The 23902-nt window shown below is 34.5% G+C and overlaps 1 long non-coding RNA gene across 3 annotated transcripts in view; it reads left to right on the plus strand.

The window, feature by feature from the left end:
* LOC119154214 overlaps window positions 1-23902 on the plus strand; it is a 190401-nt gene that overhangs the window by 21465 nt on the left and 145034 nt on the right. For all 3 annotated transcript variants that reach the window (XR_005106378.1, XR_005106377.1, XR_005106379.1), the window contains exon 4: window positions 9407-9570. This is a non-coding gene — a long non-coding RNA (uncharacterized LOC119154214). The remainder of the gene's footprint in view (window positions 1-9406; window positions 9571-23902) is intronic.

Raw genomic sequence — 23902 nt, forward strand, 5'->3', positions numbered from 1 at the left:
ATTTCCTTCAATTCATTTAAATATAACTCAGTCATGATGAAACACTCAGCCCTGCCTTCATTGTGAAATCCTATACTGTGACAAAAGTGTCTTTGATGCCAATTACTTTACCTGTCTAAGAATCAACCCAGATATTTCTTTTCTGCACCTCATCCTAACATTTAACTTCAGACTTAGCTTAACATTTCTATCCTCATATATGGAATTTAGTAGACACATCTTCTCTGACACATCCAGGAAAAGGAAACTGGCATTGAATCCATAGCTAGAGAAGGGGTTTTTTTTATTTTTAACCTAGTTAGGATCATAATTCTGAATATAGAAGCACATCTCTGTGGTGTGTGTATCATTACTGTACCATATAGATATAAAAATTAGCTCTATGCCTACTATCAGGTAGTGTGTGCTCCACAGTATTTTTCTCCTTTTATACGTCTATGCATATCCTTAAGGAAGTATATTCATTGATTTGTCAGACCAGTAAAAATTGGCATCAATAGATTAATTAATTGGTCTATTCAGAGTAATTTATAGTAATATATGTGATGCAATATAATAGAATGTAATATAATATGGTATAAGCTATATATATGGAATATTATTATAGTAAATGTCTACTGATACGTTGCATGTACAATGTATTATTGCATTTACTATACATAATAATAGAATTTTATACAATTTACATGAAAATTCGATACTCAAAACTAACTGCTCAGTCCTCAGTTCCACTCACCTGTGTGAAGTTCTAAAACTCTGTTGGAAAGCACAATTGAATCTATTGAATTTATCTGACATACAGAATGTAGCCCCTTGTACATACCTTATTCTGTTTAGTGTAGAAAGCATAGTATGAGCAGGGAAAAGAAAAAAGATGTTTGAATTGGTCTGGCAAATGTGTACCTGCTGACACCATGGGTTGGAACCATCAGAGCATGTAAAGAGCATTAGGTTCCATTATAAAGCATCTTTACTTGGTAAATGAAGAGTGCAAAAAAATGACATGAGATCAATTTTTCCTTCTTCTCTTTGGCAGTATGTACATCTCATTGAATGGAGAACAGCACCTTTGGTTTTTAAGTAATAGTTTTTTAGAGTAATATCTAGAGTTGCTTGCTATGAAATCTGAATATATCCATAGGTAGTAATTTTTTCAACTGTAGTCCATTAGGTGTGAGCCTTTTGCCTGAATAAAGCTCATATCTATGAGATCATAGTTATGAAGGTTAACCCTTGTATTCTGCAGGACCTTTCTCTATCTTCTGCATAAGTTATGTGGTTATTGAATTAAGCAATATGTATTCCTTTTCTTCTCCTAATAAGTCTTAAAGAACTTTTGCTCATTGGAAGAACTGCTGGAGGAAGAATGTATAAATAGGCAGACAGGAATCATATAAAGTTCAACAAAGGGAAATGCTAAATCCTGTGGCTGAAGAGCTATAATCCAGTCCACCAGTATAGGCTGGGGCAAGGGGAGTAAAAAAGATGGATTCTGATTCTTCTTAGTAGTATTTAAGAAGCAGTGGGCACAAATTGAAGTGCAGGAAGTTCCACTTAACCGTAAGACAGAAAAGTTTACTGTGAAGGTGGTTAAGCACTGAACAGTTTTCCCAGAGGTGACAGTACCACTGGATAAAACTGATCAGTCTGCTCTACCTTGGCCCTTCTTTGAGCAGAGCGCCAGACTAGACAAACTCTAGACATCCCTTCCAACCTCAACCATTCTGTGATCCTGTGAACTTACCAGGTGGGCTGCAGTTATGCATCAGAATGAACTATTTTGAAGAATTCTAAATATACTGTGGCTGAGAAGGTCTTGGCCTTTCATTTCATCTGCAATTTCATCTGGACAGGTTTAAGTGCTTCAGCACTGAATGTTTTGAGAATAGAGATGAGCATCTGCAAGTTAGTCACAATTTAAAAAAGGAAATACCCACAAAAATTATTGAGTTTTAAAAAAGACTTCCACAGGCTTGATAAACATCTTCCAAATGGTGGCACAGCTCCTTGTGTGAGTGCGGAAAGCTTTCCAGCAACAATTATAAACCAACAAAGCCATCATGAGTCTGACTAGTTAAAAAGCACCCTGATTAAATACTTAAATGTAGAAACTTGACCTCAGCAAGGTTTCTTTAGTGCTAGCACAAAGACAGGAGGAGAAAAGAGGGAAAAGGATAGAGAACTTTCAAAATTAGTTCTGAAACTATTTCTCCAATATTGCATGGATTGAAGCTTCCCAAAAACTCTTAATAACCAAACTTGTGTGTCAACTAGATTGCTGTAGACTTGCACTATACTGACATTCATCAGGATAAATATCAAACAATGAAGAGAGATTAAAAATCTTACGGGACCTAGATTGGATGAAATGGAACTAAACTGCTGTATCTCTCTTTTTGCTTTAATATGGTTATAATGATCACAAATATACACAGATGTATAGATGCAGTACACTCCTTTCCACTTTTCTTACATTTAATTCCCTTCTATTTCATTCTTTACTCCTAAATGAGGAGCAACAGTAAATTATTACTCTGTATTTATCTTGCAGTCTTAAATTTGTCCAGATTCTAATTTTGTCTCTGAACTTCAGCACAAGAGCAGATGGAAAACCTGGTTGTAGGTTTCATGTGACTAGAATGATTCCTTCATTCCAAGTTAAGCATTCACATGTAATTAAATAACTTGCATAAATTGTTTTAAAACAACAAAACCAAGTTGGTATGGTTTATTTTGAATTGGTGACATTTAACTAGAGGAGATGATGTAGTGCAGTAAGTATAGTGAGGCTTCGGTTGCACAAAGAGAACATTGTGAGCATTGCAGCAAGTTTGATCCTGACAAACATTACTTTTCTTGTTCTGTGGAGCTACTGTAATGTGATTACTCTCCTGCAGGCCATCACAAGTTGTCACTTCTGGTTGCTGTTGGCTTGTGTTTGCTGTGGTCCCACACACTGCTGTTTGCAAAGCCACAAGCCGTGTTGTACTGTCTGGAAATATGTGTCATTCCTGCACATGAACGGACTGAGGAGTAAAATTAAGGCTATTGTAATTCTTTCTTTCTGCCTGGAAAAATAGTTTTCTACAAAATATGGGATTATAATTCTGGATACTGAGTAGAACTTTGCTGAGTTCTTTATAGCTTGAGTTATGCAAAGGACTTAATATTTAGGAAGTGTCATTAATTAGTAGGAGAACAGCCATTTCAGTCCAAGGCTATTTTTACTTTTACATAGCAAGTTATTTAAATCTATTAATTTTCTATGCTGACCTGTTATAAGCTATTCTAGTAAAAAAAAAAAAAAAAGAAAAAAAAAAAGATGTGCAGGGTGGTAGAAGTGGAGAAAGAGGCATAAAGTGTATTGGAAAACTACCAAATGTCCCCTGCAAATGGACCCTATTCAGAATCAGTAAGCGTATGATGAGTGAAGTGGTTTTGAATATCGCCTTTAGATTCCATGCTGTTACAAGGCCAGCCCCGAACATGGCAACTCTTATTTCCACACACAGTACCTCTTCACTCTCAATTTAACCCAAAAATCTGATGAACCCATTACTCCATACTTGATTTCATGGAACAAGGAGTAGATATAGTTACAAATGATCAATCACAAGCCGTGAACCAAAGCAGCAAGGCATTAACAATTCACACCATTTCGGTCCACTTGCTCAAGCAGAAGATGTGCCAGCATATTTAATGCACAGCTAGTTCGTTCAGTTCAAGAAAAGACATGACTCATGCTCATTTTAGGAACTGAGGAGACTTCATAGGTTTTCATGCCTACTAACCACTAAGTGTTAAGACTTTGCACTTCTAAACAATTAATATAACCAGGTGTTCAGTAAAGGTCATAGAGGTAGATAAGTTTTTAAATTAATTTTTTTTCAGGTTAAAAATAAGTGGAAGGTTGTCCTAGGAAATGGTTCCCACAATAAAGCCAAGTTGTGTTGTACAAATTTGTATTGTACAATCAACATCTTGTTCAGCAGTATTGTAACATTGTAGACCCCACAGGCATATGCCGTCAATTTAATGGAATCACTGAAAAAGCAAAGCAGCTGTGAAAGATTGCTTTAAGTACAGCAATCGTGTGCTTGTCATTCTGTTCAATGGTGGAAAAATCCAAATTCGGATAGGCATCAGTATTTAAGAAAATGACTGCTAAAGCATCCCTCATAAGTACCTTGGGGACAATACGATTTGACATATAGCATGTAAACAAAAGTACACAGCAGCTGTTAGATTAGTTTTTGTTTGAGTAAAAACACACTGACATAATTCAAACAACACAGGAAAATGCATGTTTTCCATCATTCAGTTTCCATATATAAAACAGAGTTTTGGGTAGAACATGCCAGTTGCCCTGGACAAAGAGCTGTGTGGTGTTCACTGAAAATAAGAAACAGTGAAGTACAGTGTACGCTAGGACAGTATCATGCCCTCTGTGTAATATATATACAGTGTACAGTGTATATTGAAAGTACTTCAGGAAAAGCATCCTGAGGAAGTGTAAAAAGAATTTCCAGTATTTTGATCATATTGAAAAGTTTTTTTTTTCCCCATAGAAGAAAAAATGTCAATGATTTCTTTCCTGGTTTTCTGATACTGTCATTTATTAAGAAAAAAATACTTTTACTGTTTTGCAGGTTATTTGGTAAGAGAAATTGACGTAGAAAAGAACTCAGCATAATAATAATGTTTATGCTTCAATAATGTCATGAGTTTAAGCAAGAAGAAAGTTAACAAACTGGATTTGGGGGGATTTGTTTTTACTTTTTTGCAGTCTTCTTGTGATGATTGCAAATTGCTGGTGGGTGATTTTCCCATTCCTTTACAAATGTTCTGCTTACTTTTTGTGGATATCCTACTGGGCTTTGGATTTCACGCTTTCTGTCACTCCATTTGATCAACACTGCACTCTTATCATTTTCAGCAAGTTTAAAGGCAAGACAAAGAAAAGCAGGTTTTGCTCTCCTGTTTGCCACAGTGGCTTCGTGCCATTATCTCCATCAATTTAAAATCTCTGGGTTTTGTTTTAGGAAAAAAATTCTCATCTCTGTTCTTCAGGGGAGTGTAAAATTACACCGTAAAACAATTATTTTCTTCAAGGAAATTCAATGTTTGTCATGTGATATGAAGTCAAAAAATCAATGAGGGGGAGAATAGAAACAATAAAGGTATATTTATACTGTTCATCTTAGCTGAGAAGCAAAGATCCTTGGATACTCTCTTTTATCTAGCAGCTAAGACTGCTGCAGTGGGAAAAATAATTCAATTAAAAAAGAAAAAATGCAGATGGCTTCTAATGCAGTGTTTAATTTCTGCATAGAAATTATAAAGAAAAGGGATTTTGTCTATAATTTAAAATATTTTCTGTAACTTCTGACTACTTCCCTTTGCCCAGCTTCCCTTGAAGGGAAGTTTCCTTCCTTTAAAATTTATTTCATTTTCTGATCAAGGACATTTGTCATCAGTTCCCTTCAGGAATTCCCTCTCACGGAAAAATCTCTAACCTCCTGAGAGACATACATCATGAGTTGTTCCTAAACCTTACCAGTTAGCTCATGCACTTTCTTTCCAAGGGTTAGTCTTTCTGTGGTCAGCACACTGTTATTGACCTTGACAGTCCTGCTTCATAGTTCAATTTTTGTAATGCTTGAACAGCTATAATGTTAAATGGATGATGCAGCACTTGATGGACTTGTAGATTTTTGGGAAATTTTGCCTATAGATTCTTTCACCTTGCTTTATAGACTGTGGTCTGTATCAAGCTGTATTATCAAAGCAGTCTAGTGGAGCTGGGAGTTATTTTATAGAGTCATTACTGGTACTCTTAGTTTTCAAAAGGGTATTAGTTTAGGATAATACCTTCTTTGTTTTAGTTAACTCACCAAAATGGACAGAAGTCTGGAAGTAGCTAGCTGTTCAGTAAAAATTATTCTTGCATACCTACATCAGTTCCAAATGAGAACATAACCATTCCTAAACTAGGGACCATTTTTGAGTAACTGTGAATTTTTTATCGAAAGTGCAAAGGATATCTTCTGGGATCACCAAATGTATGCCCAAAGCAATACACTTATAGAGTATTTCAGTAAAAGTATACTCTTTTGAATTTACTGCCTTGCTGTTCTGCCTTTATTCCTTTTCCTTTCTAGGGATACATGGGTTTGTACTTCGGTGAATGCTTAATAACTTAAATAACATTGGTTTCTGGCATTTTAAAAAGGAGGCCAAAAGAATGGGGAAAAAAAGAAAGAGTACAAGCTGTTTAAGACTATAAATCTGAAAACAAAAAGGTTCAGTGTGGAATGAAGCAAATACTGTTATTGATAGAATCAGCTGATGTTTATGGAAATTAGTATTACTTATACAAGATTACCTGGGTCTAATACCTAGTGTGTCTAATTTGGGTGTTAAGCATGTCTGAAAGAGGTGACACTTTGAATCTTTTCACTTCTGAGCTACCCCAGCAGGTCCTGGATCTGTCCCCTCGCTGGTCCTGAAGGTGAGGTCACCTCACTACCTTCAGGGAGGTGAATCAGCATGGCCACATTGTACTGGTGTTAAAATTATTTGGGCTAAAATAATCAGTAGTATTATAATTAGTGTTCAAATGTAACATCCACTTCCAGTATACACACATTTTCTCACAGCTGTGTTTCAGTCTGCTTGCTCACTCAGCAAAGCAGCACTACTTGGGTTTATCTTCGTTTTGTTTGTAATCATTTTCTTATGATAACTAGCTCAGTAAAAACCTTACTTGCTTAAGTTATTTGTAAAACTTCCAGAGACTTCACTGGGATCAGATTTTCATCCTTTTATTTTCTTTGAACTAAGTGTGACTGTAACCACTCCTCATAACCACATAACATGAAACAGATTTAATTCTGATGCTGCTCGCTTAGTTCTGAAGTAAATTCAGTCCTGAAGTAAATCCTGCCGGTGTTCCTGATCAGACCTCATTCATTACTTTACCTAATCTTAATTTTATGTCTGACTCCAGTGTTAAGGAGTAAGTGCATTATTAGAATAGTCTGGAAAAGTATTAATTCACTGATTGTCACCTTGAAATAAGTTTTGCTTATGTTCAGTTGCACGGCCATATCCTGACAAACTGGGGTTTAAAAGCTATGTAGTATGACTTCTGGTTTGGAGTGTTTACTTTGATGGCAGATTTTGAAAAAAGTTTTGCAGGATTACTTTTTAGGATCATCAGTAAGAGTAGGTTAATATGCATATTAACCTTGTTCAGTGAATACCCCTCAGCCTTATTTTTTGAAGTCTGGTCTCCCTTTAGATAAATGGGATTGTTATCATAAATTTAAGTATGGAGAGGGTTGCAGCTCATTTTCTTTTAAGTCCCTGCAAAGCACTGAACCCATGTTTGTATCTTTCCATGTCTTCTTACATTGCTTCTCTTTCTTCCCATTTGTCATTTACACAAGCTTCTGCATACCATTTTCTGCTTCTGTAACAAAGAAAGTACATGTGTGGCTTAGAGACAATTCTGAATTACTTTGGAAGAATCATGTGATAGGTTTTCATTGAAGAGATTACTCGAATGGGTTTTGTTAACCATGTAGGTAATTGTTTAGATTGAACCAGAACTTTCTCAGTGCTTTTATTTGTTCTTGTATTTGTGTATTTTGCTGAACTGAGATTGTATAGTCTTGTAAATATCACAGCAACATTGGAACTCTGGGGTTTAAGTTTTTAATAAACATTGGGGTTTAAGTAACTAAATTTTAATGGCTTTGCCACTAATTCAGAAAAGGCATCCTGGTAAGTATGCAGGATGGAAGTAGCTGCAAGGATATCTGCTGGAAAAGTAAGCATACTATATGGAAGCTCTCAGGACTGCTTATGTGAGAATGCATAGAATTAATGGTTAAATAAGATTATATCATGAAATTGTGCAAGTCAGAAGACCTGGATTTTAACATGATTTTTTAAAAAGTAAGGCCTTTCACAAAAAAAACCACACGTGGTTTTGCTTAACCATGTGCTTAAATCATTCATAACATACACTGACTTTAGCAGAGGCAATGTATAGTCTGTTGCATGTTTACCTATTTATCTCTGAAAATGGATGTAACTGTATGGTATGTTCCTTCTGTATTTGTCCAAAAGTCTCCAGTTATAAAAACCCTCACATATACAAGTTTCTTAACTAAGGTGTTAGTTCTGACTGTTAGTTTTCACAGCTGAGTGAACAGCTATTGAGGCTAAATATTTGCCGTGTCCAAATGGAACGTTTGTCTCCTATTCTTAATAGAATAAATATGTAAAGTGTAGTTCATCCACTGGGACTTTCTCTGGCTAAACCTATAGTATTTCTGTACCTAGGAAATCCACCATTTATATCTATATGTTAAATATGAATCTTTATATGATATGAATCAATAGATTGATATAGGTGGGAAAATTTTGTATATAGTTTTATGTGCATTGTTAGCAAGTGTGCTTTATACAGGAGGGGTTTGTGGGTTTTTTTTGTATTTTCTTGTTCATTACTAGTAAAAACAGATCTTGGTGTTTTTCTTCCCTTCCCCATTGCCAGGTAAAAGCTTGAAATGGTACTTATTGCTGTTTTATTTTGTCATATAAGAAAGGCCCATGTATGCATTACACAAAAATATCTGCTAAGCACGTGCATCTCAGTATTGCCTGAAGGCAAAATAATAATTTCCTATTTGTCACATATATTGACATCAGGTCTCTTTGAGACGATGCTTCCAACCTTTACAGTGACGTGAAATCCAAGAACAGCTAGAAAAAGATCTTGTTGAGACCATCGCCATGAATCAATTTTCTCTATGTTTTCATTTGACCTTCCTCATTACTAAACAGCTACACTGCACATTTTTCTTTGTTACAAGTTGTTTTTTGAGTAGTGGAAATGAGAAGGGTATAATAAAATGGCTTATGAGTGTTGATTATATTTTAAGAATGTTACCGTTTATAACATGGTAGGTATATGTCAGCTCCTCAACAGGAAACTGTATACAGAAACAACATGGATCTTGCAATTTTATCAGGACAATGCAAGTAGATTTCAGCAAGGTTGGTTCCAACTCATCTGTGATAAATGAGAAGATAAGGCAATCAGTGCACACCATGACACTCCGTGCAGCTAGTTAGGCACACTTCAGAACTATTCAGGTGTGCTCACGAAGCTTATGAGTCTTTCATGGGGGGTGTCTCAATATAAATACGTCCTTCATGGTGGCCACTAGAAATGCAGGAGTTGCTTTTCCAAGACTTAACCCAGGTCAGATATAAATAATAGATATTAAGAGTTAGTTCTGATGCCGAGGCTGTGTTAGAGGCTGCATATTTCAAGTTGAGTCAAAAGAATGCATTTTCCTTTTTTTTCCTTTTTCTTCTTTTCTTTGCATAGCTCCTCATCTTGACAGATGCCTGCAAAATTCCGTCACACCTTTGTGTGGACCTGTTTGGGTCTTTAAGAGAGAAGGTTTCAGCCTCTCAGGAGCAAAGATTTATATCCAAGGAGTTCTATTGGCCCGGCACCAGCGATTAAAGTCTGCAAACTGTTGCAAACAGGTGAGTTGTCCCACTCTTTAAAAGTCTGCTTTTTTGTTTTCATTTTCGAATGTACTAATTGTATAAAACCAATGCCTCGCACTGTGTCATAAAGAAGTGTGACATGTATTGCATAAGCTGCAGTGCCTGTTAGGAGAATGAAATTATTCTCCTATAATTGCAACGCTAACAATAAAGGAGTTAATTGTGTCTCTCTTTTGGTGTGGGATGTCATATGTCTCATCTTTTCTTGCTGCATACTGTGCCTAGCTGTGATGTTCCTTATGTGGAAATTCTCTAAAGCAATCATTTTTCATTGCTTGTTCTGCACATGCAGTTTTTAATGCTCTCATAGTTCTTCCCATAAAACTAATTTAAATAATTATTTAGTTGAAACATTTTTTAAATAAATAAATAAAACACAAGTATAACTGGTGTTGCATTATGAAAAACTAAATAAATGTATAATGTTTTAAAACCTCAATATTTTAATTACTATACATGTGCCATTATGTAAATATACCAGACATGCATTTTAATTTGAAAAAATAGTAGAAAACAGGTACTGAACATATTGTTTGATAGTTTGGGAGCAATCAGATGATTTATTTTTTATTAATTGGATGTTTTAGTTTAGGAAATCTAAGTAAGAAAACACCAATCTTGTTCAGCATAGTTACTTAAGTTCATTTATATGTGTAAGAATGTATATATCTTTAAGGATTAGTGGAGTACTTTATAAAAATAGTAGACATACAGATTTTCCAGGAAAAATATTACATAGAAATTAACCAGCTCGGAACCTCCCATTTAAGAATGGTCTCAGGCCCCAGAGTTAAGAAGACTGCATCAGATAGATAAGCTCCCAGCCTATGTAGGAAGGGGGAGGAGAGGTGCAAGCAAAGTGTCAGTCACACTGTTTATACAGCACCTCCTGCTGTCAGATCCATAAAGAGGAATGAGAATTGACTTTGGAAGAGGCTGTTCCTGTCTAGAGCTAATAGTGGTCAGCAAGAAGAAATCAAACAAACCCAAAAACAACACGAGAGCATGTGAGAGAGACAAACAAGCAGAAAAGAGAAAAAGGAAAGCTTGTTTCCAGTACAGTGATATATTAAAAAGTGAGAAATATCTTTCGAATTTTTGTGGATAATACTTCACTTTTAAGACAATGCTGCCTGTCACAAAACCTACAGAAATGAAATCTGTTACTTTCCAGTGCCTTAACATACAATATTTACTCTTTTAGAAAAAAATAGGTAAAATGCATACAAGTATTTAGCAAGTATAATGGTAATTAGTAGAACAAAACAGACAATGGAGTTTCTAAATAAAAATTCATATGCAAGTCATTTATTGACTACATTTTGCTCTTCTCTGTAAAGAACATATAAAGACATTTTCAGTAAATTAACTTATGTTAATCAGCCCTCTGGTGATTATCCAGCAGTGTTCAGTCGGAAATTGTAAATGACAAGAAAAATATAATAATTTTAGTAGATTTGAAATCTCTTCTGAAGACAAATGATTCTTTATAATGAAAGCTTTGCATATAGACATATGTTCAGTATAACCACATTGGACATTTTTAACTTTTAAGAGTCCAGTTTATGAGGATAAATGTCAGTACAGCTATGACAGTTAATTGTCTACAAAAAAGTTATGATTAAAACATTTTAATAAACATTTCAAAGTGGTTTAAGTGCTTAAATGAAAATTTTACAGCACAAGGATGTTAAGGGTTTTGTGCAGTTAATGTGCTGAAAGCTTGTGTTGTTTTGAATTATATTACTTCAAAGATAAGATATGACATATAATTCAGCTTATAGTGTCTCTCTGTTAATCTTTCCAACCGTTTCCCAACTGAAGTGTGTTAGTACCGAACATAAATGAAATCATTATAATAACTGTATGTTATGTTATACTGTAGGTATAACAATACTTACTATAATCTTACTGCATTTTGTTCATGTTGACCTTTTTTTCTGAACAACTAAACCAAGATGGTTTTGTAAAGACATATTGTGATAAGATATAGATGTAAGATTAGGATGCATGTTAATCAAGAACCAGGACATTCAATCAAAATACTATCACTTTGTCCTGTTGTGCTAAGGCCTGACAACATAATGCTATGATGATTGCATACAGTATTCATACCAATATAACATCTAGCCATTACTTGAAAACATTAAATATATTTTCTTGATTTCTATTTATCTCAGTGTTATTTTGACATTTGAATTATTTGTATTTACTTTGTCTTTTCATTTAAGTAAATAGGGAATGGAAGTAAAAAAAAAAAAGACATTCTTTGAATCAGTATTACTCTGCTAAGACGCTATAGTCTGTCCATTGAAATCAAATAGCACATATAACTAATAATATGCTAATACATGTAATTCTATAATAATAACCTAATACATGTGCTTCTAATAAAATCCATCTGGTCTTCAGTTTAAAACGCATGTATTGAATTAAAAAAATACATAGTTTCAGGTCCACAGTGTGCACTGGTTGCACAGTGTTGTCTTTATAATCACTCTGTTGCTTCTTGCCCTAGAGGAAGAAAACTGAGAGACTACCATCTCTTTGCTGTAGTCTTTGTATCCTTTTAAAGAGGATAATCATTATTCTTCAAACTGTATTCCTTGAGAATAATACAGGTGAAGTAAAACAGGTAAAACTGAGAGGGTACTTGAACTTTGGGAAGTGGTTTGCACTTTATTTAAAGGAGAAAGGAAGAAAATACATATGTATAAACAGTATACTGCAAAAGCCTTCTATTTTTTCCTTTAAACTCTTTCTAATTTCAATTACATATTTGTATAATGAGCTACAATCTTCACCAAAATCTTGAAAAAGCTTATATTGACATTTTAATGCCAAGAATTCTAGGACTGTAAAATACAGTTTTCTAACACAAAAAGTAAAATTTAAGCAGCAGTACTGTTAGGATTATTCTGCTATTAATATTTCAGATGTTACAGCCTTTTGCCTTGCTATTTTCAACATGCTGTGTTGGTGTCTGTTGGAATTTCTGAGAACCCCAAATATATCAGGAGGTTAAAATCTGTTAATTATATACATAATGTATGCAATTGGGTGAATGCATGTAAGGCATTTTTAATCTTTTTGTCAGGCTACTGTATTTTCTATTAAAAATATTTTTAGGAAAAAAAGCATCACCAAAATGGAATTGCTTTTAAGTGAGATGTAATACATAACAATATAAATAACATTCTATCTGATAGTATGGGATATAGTTAACACTTTCAGAGATGGGGGATGTCCACCTCATTAGCATTCTTCATATGTAGTGGTGCTGTTGGTGGGGGTGTTGAAGTAGGAATGCCATTGTGCTGGGTTCCAGTGTTTGGGGACAAACACTGCTGTGGAGGGAACGTGTGAAAAGGCCATAGTACTGACAGTGAATGAGGAAGGCTGTGCTTTCTGTGTGCTTCAAGCAGGGAAGCTGTCATTCACAGGCCTAGCACAGCTAAACAGAGGCCAAAAGAGAAGACTCAAATACCTTTTAAAATGATATTAATGATCTTTAAACATTTTCTTCATTTAGGATTACATTTTAGTCAAGCTGTTGATCTGTCCTTTACTACATAATATACAATGTACATGAACAGGTAGATAGAAGAATATCTCGTCATAGCCACAGTAAAGATTTATTATGGAAAATATATGTGTATAAATATTTGAGAATTGCAAGTTGCTTTAAGTATATTTAAATGTTTTTGAGCATGTGTTACTTACAAGGCTTCAGCGAAATTTTAATGTAATAGTTAACATACATAGCCAGTCCTAAGGTTCTGTTCTTTGTGCTTTTTTTTTACTGGAAGTGTGTTATATGTGGGGATGAGGGTGCTGAGCTGGGATCAGAAGAGCCAGGAAATTGTGCTGAATGTTCATTAGCTTGATCTACCAGAACTTGCAGTAATAGTAATTAATCATTTGAACCACAGCAAATTACATTACGTTAAAGTAATGGAGCTAGTATGCAAAATACCCTCAAGAAAACAAAAGAAAATAAAATTATTGACTGATTCTACTATTTGCCATTTTGGCTATGGGAACACAAGCTCAAATGTACAATTTCAAAACTGTATAGCCAACAGCTTTGCTGTTATTCTCAGCTACATCAATAAACATCGTAATTCATAAGGTTTTCCTCATTTCACTTTGCAGATCCATAAAAATACTACTGACTTTTAAAAAATCGAAATATTGCAAATACCAGGACAAATTAAAAAGAAAGACTGTATTTCTTCTATTTTCTTCTGTTGTTCTCTTGACACTGCTGAATCAAGTACTTGAGGTTGAATACATCTGTGATGCACAAACAAAAGCTTTTCTCCATAACTTTTCTTTTTTATAGTTTATAAGAAACATATCATTACTATTCAATTTGTTTTCACAGATTTCAGTAATTACATTGTGTAGTAAGATTTTTAATGACTCTTTTGTGTTTTTCCCCCCTTACAAATAAAATACAAACTAGCTGTTAGGTGTAATCACTTTGCAGGGGGGTTGGCTGGCAGAAACTAACAAAACAATACACTTTTATCAAGTATTTTTTTAATCAATACATTTTTCCTATAATTTTTATATCCATCCTAGTTCATAGACTTGTCAGAAAAATATAGCAAAGAATACTGACCCTCTTTATAAAGTGTTTTCAGAAAATTAGATTATATCGTGGTAAAGTTGGCATAATAATTATTACATATTATTTGAAGAAAAAGAAGAAATTCACCAAAATTCATATCTTGATTTCCAGTTCAAACCAATCTTGTATGTGTGTTTTTATGATTTTTGAAAGTATGTTCTTAAAATAACTTGAATATCACATCCTCTGTTCAGTAACTCTCCCCCTTTTTTAGACTTAAATATTTGTTTCCTCTTCCTTGCAACTTCTGCTTTTCTAATTTTATATGACATTGACTCACACTGTTGAAGAGGTGTTAAGTATCTTTATTTCCTTCTTTATAGGTCACAGAAAAATAGATTTTTTTGTCTGTTTGACCTGTGTAGGGACCACTCAAGAAATAATTCCATGTTAAAGTGAACTTTGTGTAGAGCAAGGTACTATATGAAAACTGTAGTATTTCAGCATAGCTTCTTATTAAAAGAATATAAAAATAGTGTTTCAGTAATTTTGAAATTGAAAGAGAAAACTGCCTTCTTGATAGTTCAGATAAGTGATTCGTAGAATGTTGTATTGTTTATAGATTTGAGTGATGGTTGAAATTTTTCCCACAACTGAGCTGCATTCTAGTTACCAGAAGTATTTTAAGAACCTTAAACTTGTGTCTTTTCCTAAGTGTCATGCCTTGAGCAGGCCTAACATCAGTTAAATGAAGTGAAAATTGCATTCTTGTCTTGATAGAGATGAAAATGGATTTCTGGTCATGAAATAGATGTAGTTGTCACTTTTTTAAAAAGGTGTCAGCAGTTTGCTTCAGCAAGTAAGGTGCCAATTCAGTATGACAGTAAACTTGTGATCTGAGCAATCAATAAAATGCTTCAATAACTTCTGCTTCATTACACTTATAATAAGAGGCTATAGATCTGTGGCACATAAAATGTTGATAAAGTGGATATGTAGGGACTTAGTGTGACATTTTGTTTTAGTAATACAGTAAGTGCAATGTTGCCATCTAGAGTTTGTGCATAGGTAATTATTCTGAAAGCAAAAGCTCTAGTGAAAAAATAAACATCGAGATTTCAAAGCCCTGTTCATTTCCATCACTTAGTGGCGTGGATGTCTATCTATATGGAATTGTTTATTTGCCTTGTCACAAAATTGTGTAGGTCAGGAAAAGTAAGACAATTTTTGGTATTTTTTTGCTTTATCATTTGGTAATGTGTAAAAACATGACTCCCACACCACCCAACCCTTGCCGACCCCACCCCCCCCCCCCTGCCTCCCCAAATGCATCTAAGAAACAATTATCATCTAAATAGATTTAGTTGTTACCAGCTACTAACAAAAATTATAACATTACGGTGATTTGACACCTGTAAAGGGGATAACAGAAGCTTTGTAATCACAATGAGTTAATGTTACAACGTTCCACATTCTGACCAAGTGTTCTTTCAGTTGATTATGAGACCATAAATGGCTCCTGCTGATTTTTTATAAACATACATTGCAGGGGAATTGTCTCTGAGCTATTTATCTTGTAAGAGCATTATTTTGATATGTTAAATAGGTATTTTTTTTCTCTTTTTAAAATGGATGGCACCTGATTGATAGAAAATACAGGAAGTTTCCACTATAAGCTGTATTGCATTTCAAATAAATAAAACTTAATTTAGACCTAGAGAGAGTTTTACAACCCAGGGACATTATTGAAAATCCTAAATTCTTCTGAAATATCTTTTCCAAAGATGTGGGACCATCAGTTCTGTCTAGCAAGCATGAAGGATGGGAATTCAGCAAGCTAGCTATGTTTTACTTAGTTAAAAAGAATAAATGGTTGAGACTATTGAGAACTGGGTAATTAAAAACTTTTTTGCATAGAAAAGGCTGATGTGACTAGTTGCACAGACACGTTTCTTAAGAGGATGACTGATTAGATCTTTTCCTTTTTATAAGCAGAAAGAATGATACTGCTTCTGGTTTTCCTTCTGCTTCGCTATGTAAGTTACAAACGTTTTCCCTTTTGAGTATCAGAGCATTATTGTCACTAGGGTGGCTCTGGTACTTGGTTCATCTTTATGATGAGGTAGCTCTTGCTCTGATGAGGTAGTTTGCTAACACTGTCCTGATACTTTATCACTATAATTTAATTGTGAATTTCTTCTGCACAGAGAATATATGGGTGAGAGTAACTGGTGGAAATCTGTCTGAAATTGTGGAAAGGAGTCAGATACTTTAAAAATGTCATTTTTGGATTGTTTTTCACCGTGAACTTGCATTATTTTTTCCTTCTCTCTGAACATGAATATTTGCTAGAGACATATGGCTCACGCTAAAAAATTTCGTATTAGTCAAAATGTAGACCACAGATGGGGTATGATATTCTTTTGCAAATTAAAAATTAAGTGACCATTTGGGACTAATGAAGTTTTAATTATAGCAGCGTCCAGCATCTTTTTCCAGTGCATTTGCTCATATTTGATTAAGCCTTGCTGGCCACAAACTAGTCCACCTTTTGAAGATGTGATGTGCTGAGGTGCTTCCTGCATAATCAGGTGAATCCAAGTGGGACATGGATTCTTTGGTGATGACAGGGAGGGAGAGGGAAAAGGAATTTGTTACTTTCCATTTTATTACCAGTCTTGCAATTAGATTACCACAAAGCAATGTCTGTACATATTTGAAAGAAATGCATTTCTGCACAGTAGTATGAACTTGACTTTTTTTAAGTATTTGCCATTCATAGACTCAAAAGTCTTGAGATATATGATCTTAGACTTTGATGACATATAAAATAGTTTTGATCATCTGGAACCAAGTTCTAAGGATTTTTTAGCAAAATGATTAAAGTCCTGTGTTTTGCTGTCTTTATGCACACTGAGATGATTTCAGTTCATCTTGGACTACCTTTCTTTCTTTAGGGATTGTGCAAGGTCAAATAACATCACGTTTGCCATGGAATAAAAGTGAATAAATGTTCACTCAATTAGGTCAGTTGACAAAGGGTAGGTTGTTAAACAGAATAATTTGAATGTGTGCTTGAGTCTGGGGGCACTAAGAAATTCTCCTAGAATAACTAGGCTTACGATAGATTTCTGAATTTTCAATTTTATACTAGTATTCTGAATTAAGAAATACTAAATATAGCTTTTGAGCAGGAGAAAGAGGTCTTCAGTTATATTGTTCATAAATATTCTGTAAACCCATATAGTTTTACATGGAAAAGTTTGTCTCAAGTTTGGTTTCAGATGTATCATCTCAGACTTATGTAAGGAGACAGCTAAATGAGAGCTATCTACCCGCATGACGATGGGACAATACTTGCAGTAGTGTCCTGTTACCTAAATGCAGCACTGACTTTTTTTCCTTATTGTGAGTTAGAGGAAATGCTGCACAATTATTAAATCTACTCTTTGAGTTAGTTCTTCCACTAAGCTTATTAGAAGTCATTAAAATAAACTAAAAAAAAGCTCAATTTAGAACTTTCTGAATATACTGAAAATAAATCATTGCATTTTACAACTTTGAAAGTAATTACAGAATTCTATTGCTAAAGTCGGTGGAGGTAGGTTTGACAGATTTTCTCTAAATTACTCAACCACCTACAGGTATTATTGCCAAGATTCTTTTGAAATGAGAATAAATTTTATAGAGTTACAACAGCAAAGTGAAAGGGTATGTTTGATAGATTCCCTGAACTGTTTCAACACCCACAGGTATTATTTGTAAGAAAACAATCACACAGAGTCTTCAGCTGGTTAGAGAGGGCACAGCATTCCATCTTCACCTGACATCCTATCTGTTCTCTCAACATCCTGTGCCCCCTGCCTACCACCCACTCCTCCCAAAACAATGCTCACCAAGAGAGTTTTGTGTGAAAGGACAAGAATATGAATGTTTTTTAAAAGAATCTAAACAGTATAGAAAACACATTGTTTGTGGGTGACGAAAAGGCTTGAGGTGGGAGAAGAAAGACTGTCTTTAGGATTGATTAGTATTCTTCACTTTCTTTCCTAATTAATCAATGTTATTCTTTAATTGTTAGAGCCTCTCAAAGGTAATTATTTACTGGCTTGAAAGGTGAACATAAGAAAAAAGACCTAAAGGACGAATTTGAAGATTTTATTTGCTTGCTTTCTCTCTTTTTCATTTGATTTGCATATACCACTCTGGTTTGTCTTTTCAATTACTCTAAATAATTGAGTCCTGAAATATTCCGTGTGGGTTCCTCAAATGCATTGCGTAAACTTTACCTAAGTTTTAACATAAGGACCTTAAGTCTGTAAAAATGAAACATTATGAAGTTGTGTATTTCTCAGAGGTGCTTGTTTCATGTTACAGATTTAATCCCATTTTATTTTATTCCTGTAATGCCTAAAAGGTCCAGAAAGATGCTTATAGTGCATACACTAGATTTATTATATGTCACACAAATACCTTATACCATAATTTTATTAACATTTTAAAACCTACTATTATATACTTTGAAATTTTTAAACTTTTTTCCATTCTTTTTCTTTTTTAATGGTCTGCTGCACTTTTCATTTTGAATCTTGGTTAATTACTTAAATTCAGTAATAACAAAACACATATTAACATTCAAAAATTAACCTTATTCAGTTTTATTTTGAATAAGTAAGGGATATAAATTAGAACTGTGACTTGCAGGTTTAAAGGACATTAAAATAAATTATTCCTAAACTTTCTTCTCTAGCAAACAGCACTAAATCCATCTTTCTCTTTGGCTTGCTGAACAATTTTTCTCATAACCTTTACACTAAGAAATAGAGCAATACCTTATTTAAGTTTGTACATATGAAAATAGTGAAGTCCTAGACTACCAGACTGGGCTGACTTAGCCAAGGGTTTTCTTAAGAGCATCCAGAACATTGAGAGTTGTTGTCCCACCTCTAGAGCGCCGCAGCCCTGTTGTGTTTGGATCTGATTTGTGAGCTGCAGTCTTTTCTCCAGAAATAGTGATAAACACCTGGCATGATTTGGGTGTAGGCACCAACCTGCATTTCTTTTCCAGCTTGATCTCTGCAGATTATCTTCTACACAGACACACTGCCCTCTTAAAATTTCAGTATTCCTATTTCAGTAGCTTGAGAAGTTCTTTTTCTGACTGTGACTGTAAGTTTCACTTTGCTGAGTGGCAGGTAACAGGTCATCCATTCTATATTATTTTAATATGTTCTTCTTCCAGCCATCAAAGTAAGAATTCTACTTTATTTGACTTCTGAAGAGATCTCACCATTCACAAAACAGGCCGGCAACTATTTGAGACAAGAATGTGTTGCAGCCTGTACCATGAGCTAAAGTCTATTGTTATGAATATTCACACTATTCTTGTGAATGTTTTCCTATCATTGTAGCAAATAAACCACTTGCCAGTATTCCTTATCATGAAATTTCTCCCAGAGCCACCAGTGCTCTGCCTCATATAGCCAAGTCATCCGAGTTCTGTGCCATCTATCAAGTTGTCACACCTTAGAGTCTTGTGTACAAAAAAAGACTTCACAGACATTCTAGGTAAGTGGGATTTTTTCTCCATTTATGTCTTGGAGTCTTAAAGACAGCAGTTATTCAAAGTAAAAGTGAAGTTGCATTGGGCTAACTAGCAGAGCATATGGGTATTATACATCTGTAATTCAATATATTGATTGCAAGCCTGAGTTGGCCTCTTAGTCAAAGCTGCCAACTATTCACTGGTGTAGAAGCAAACTTTCCTCTTAGCACAGCCTGATGTGATGATTGTCTAAGCACTTCAGGAGAGGAGTGAAAGAACTTCAGCTTGCTGTGCCCATTGGGAGAGACCCAAACAGCTTCCTAGGGCAGAATGGCCGATGGTGCCTGTGTATGCGTTCTCTTTTATGTTACAACTCCATAGGGTCATTTTTAGCAGAGTCCTGGTGTTGCTTGCTAGAAAGAAAGGTGAATTTCGTCAGTCTCCAGAATTCTGGCAGTCTTTTTTTATCCAGGTAGCTCAAAATACAGGTGTTCTATAAGAAATGATGTGGATATATTGAGTAAGATCTGAAAGCATGGCATGTTTTTCCCTGCTTCCCAGACTGAGCTGTTAACAATAATTTAACCAGGGTATCTATGTCCTAAAAAATATATCCTAAAATTTATGTACCTCCACATTTTTGCATTAAAGCTTACTTACAGTCTGTTATCGCTATTGATCCTGACATCTCTGGTATCAGAAGGGAGAATACTATGTAGAAGGAAGAAATGGTCCTCCAAGTGGACCTTCTCTATTGCGTAAAATTTTAGTTTCAATATATAAATTGAATGGATACTTTGTGGGGGTGGGGAATGGGGGTGTGTGGGGAAATACAGGGGAAAGCTAATGACAATGGACATTCACATTGACTGTTTCACCATTTAATTAATGTGCAATTCAGACAACCATGTTTAGGATGTAAATTGTTTATGCATTCAGCTACACTAGATCAATGAAAACACCTACTTGACATCTGTTTTATTGCATGTGATTACCCACCTAATAAGAGCAATTGGAAAGCTTAGAGGGAAATTAAATTTTAGATATTGATTGAAGTTCATTTTTGAAGTCTGATTTTATGTGTAGTTTGGATTATAAATGTAATTGTATTCTAGCATTGTACCCTTTGTTCTGATATGGAAAATCACAGGTGAAAATATACTGTAATCTATATAATACTATATGGGAACAGTTGTCTAGAAAGGAAAGAACTAACTTTACTGAGTTACAGAATCATCAGTATAAGTCAATATGCTGGCAAACACAAAAATATTAATTCTGTCTACTAAAACTACAGTAGAAAAAGATAATGTTTCTTCTCATTCTCTTCCCACTGTTTGTAACTCCCTCTCAACTTACTCAGAAAGTGAAGTAAGTCTTGTACTGATCAGTGCTTGAAAGCAGCAGATTTTTTTGGAAAACTTGTCAAATGCTGCTTATCAAAAGAAGACTATGTTGCTGACAAAGTAACAGTCAATTGTTAATTACAGAAGAATTTTTAAAAAAATGTCAGTGAAGTACAGCAATGGAATTTTACTGGTAAGACTAAGTACATACTTTAGTAATGTAATTAGTCACTTTAGTTACGCATGTACAGCACTAATTTGCTAAATTATGTTTATATGTACAACACTGGGAAGTATGACATTTCATTCTTGCTGTTTGGATTAATAAATATTTATTTAGTGTTCACATATTTTTATTACTTGAATATTGATGAAATGTTTATAGGTTACATTATAATACATTAAAGTGATCACTTAGAAAAAAAAGAGGTATTTAATGAGCTGCTTTCCCAGTCTTTAATGACATATGGAAGGAAAAATATTCTTGAAGACCTGATATAACCATTCACTCTTTAAAAGGTACAGAACTTGGTCTAAGGACTAATTTTTCACGTTCTGTGAAAGCAGACAATTGAGCTTACCTTGCTAAAAACCTCAAAGAATTTGGATAGCTCACAACAAATGTGTTAAAGCCTGCAGTAACTTGCTTTTGCCCCACCAAGACTGAATATAGCACAGACTTTCCTGGAAATAAGTTTTATATAGACAGCCAAGTGTCTGTTGAATGCTTTATGGTTAATTATGTATCTCCCAAGATCCAGAAAATACAATTACTAAGTTGTAGAGAGATGAGGCTGGGTTAATTAACATTGATAATATACAGCTGTGGGCTGGCTTCAGGGGCAGGGGGTTGGCTGATGTAGATAAGGCGCAGGTGTGTCTGGTTCTGGTAAGGGCTTGAGAGCCAATGAAGAGGGAGCAGCCAAGAAAGGAGCAGAGAGAGTGTGTGCCTGGGATGAGGAGAGACTGGGAGAAGGCAGCAGAGGGACTGGTGTGAAGAGTGTGATGGTGTGAGATGGTAAAAGACCTTGTTGCAGTTTGATAATTTGGAGAGTGCTGCAACACTAAGTCTGTAAAGCAATGAAGCTAGCTGTCACTGTGGCTGCTAGCTGAGATAACTGACAAAAACCTTTTCTGATAATTGAGAAATGTGACTTTAAGTCTTCCAAGTAACTGCAAGGGAATGAAAACTAGGATTGCTATTGTACTCATCTGCCAGAGGTCCTTATTAAAAGTTCAGATTAAGCTGAGGCTTTAAAAAAGTAGAACTGAAGAGGACCATAATGCCAGTCAGTTTTATCCTACAACCAGAAGCCATATCATACAACACTTACTAGATCAAATTCCACTTAATAAAAAATATTTGGTGTTTCTACTCTCAGTTCTGCTACATTAAGGCTGCCTAAGAGCTTCACTGCTCCAATGATTAGAAGCTTTCTTCTAATTTCCATTCTGAAAGTTTTCTTGTCTCTTTAATATCAGATTCTTCCTGTTTTAATAGAATTTCTCTGAAAAAGCTCTGCATCCTTTTTGCTTTTTTACCTCCTCACCATATATTTTTGAACAGCAGTCATATCTCTTTTCAGCCTTTTTTACTAGACTAAAGCAAATGCTCATTGCTGCTTCTTGTGTGAGATGCTCATTGCTCTAACCAGGATGGTACTCCTTATCTGCAACTGTCTTGGTTCTTACTAGAACATAAGGAAAAGGTGAACATTATTTCAAACTATTTCATGGTGTGTTAGAGTGCTCTCTAGTTTCATGATTTTTTTCCTCCTTTTTTAAACACAATTTATTTTCACTGTTCTCTATTCATCTGATGGCCTCTCTGTCATAAAAAAATCTGTTAAAAATACTTGTAATTGCATATTTGAGTACACACAGCAGTTGATTCATAATTCTAAAATGAAGGTTATTTTATTGTCCTCATTTGTATTGTGCTTATTAAATATCTTGAGTTTTACTTCTAGGTTAGACCACGTTCTATTTCATCATTTCTGTACAGTGCTACCTTACTCCATTTATTCTCTTGTATTTTCTGAAAAATCCATGCCTTTCAATACTTGTATTCTAGTCACAGTCTTCCACTGTGTCGGTTACCTCTGTAATACAGAGTTTCACATTCTGTGTTAGTACATCAGGGTTTTGTTGTTAGGCTTGCTACATTAGTACCAACCACTTTGGGATTTTTACAGAGCACACCCATTTTCCTGGTCACATAATGTTTCAGTACTTCTTTCAATAGCTGCTTAGCCTTTCCAGTTAATGTCTTCTGTAATGTTATCTATTCATCTGATCATTAAAACTAAATGTGAAAATAATAAAAATCTCGCTTCTCATTTTTCAATTCTTAATAGTCATGTTAGCTGGCAAAATGTGAGCAGATTATGAATTTTTTGAATGAATGAGTTCTGTAAGACTGAAGATGATTTGACTGTCCTTTGAAAATTTGCATAATCTATTTATTAATATAATAACTATTATCAATGAAGTTATATTTATGAAATATAATCAAAATATTAATGAATATCCTTTAATGAGTATGGAAATATTTGGAAGAGTCTCTGTGATAATATGGTCAGGCTTTCATGTCTAGATCCTTCAAAAGCCCAAAGTAAGATTATACTTAGTTGTTCTTCATTCTTTATATCTTGATTCCTTGTCAACTTTGTCAAACCTATGTTTTCTCCTGAATTTACTCACAAAAAATTATCTTTCTACTTTTTGGAAAAGTTTTATTTTACTTTGTGGCATGGATTTGTTCAATTTAACTTGACCAATGTATATGTATTATACATATGTTACTCAAGTTATAGCTGAGGGAATGATAATCAGTTTTGT

This window comes from Falco rusticolus, chromosome 10 (genome assembly GCF_015220075.1).
Source record: "Falco rusticolus isolate bFalRus1 chromosome 10, bFalRus1.pri, whole genome shotgun sequence".
In the NCBI taxonomy this organism is placed as follows: domain Eukaryota; kingdom Metazoa; phylum Chordata; class Aves; order Falconiformes; family Falconidae; genus Falco; species Falco rusticolus.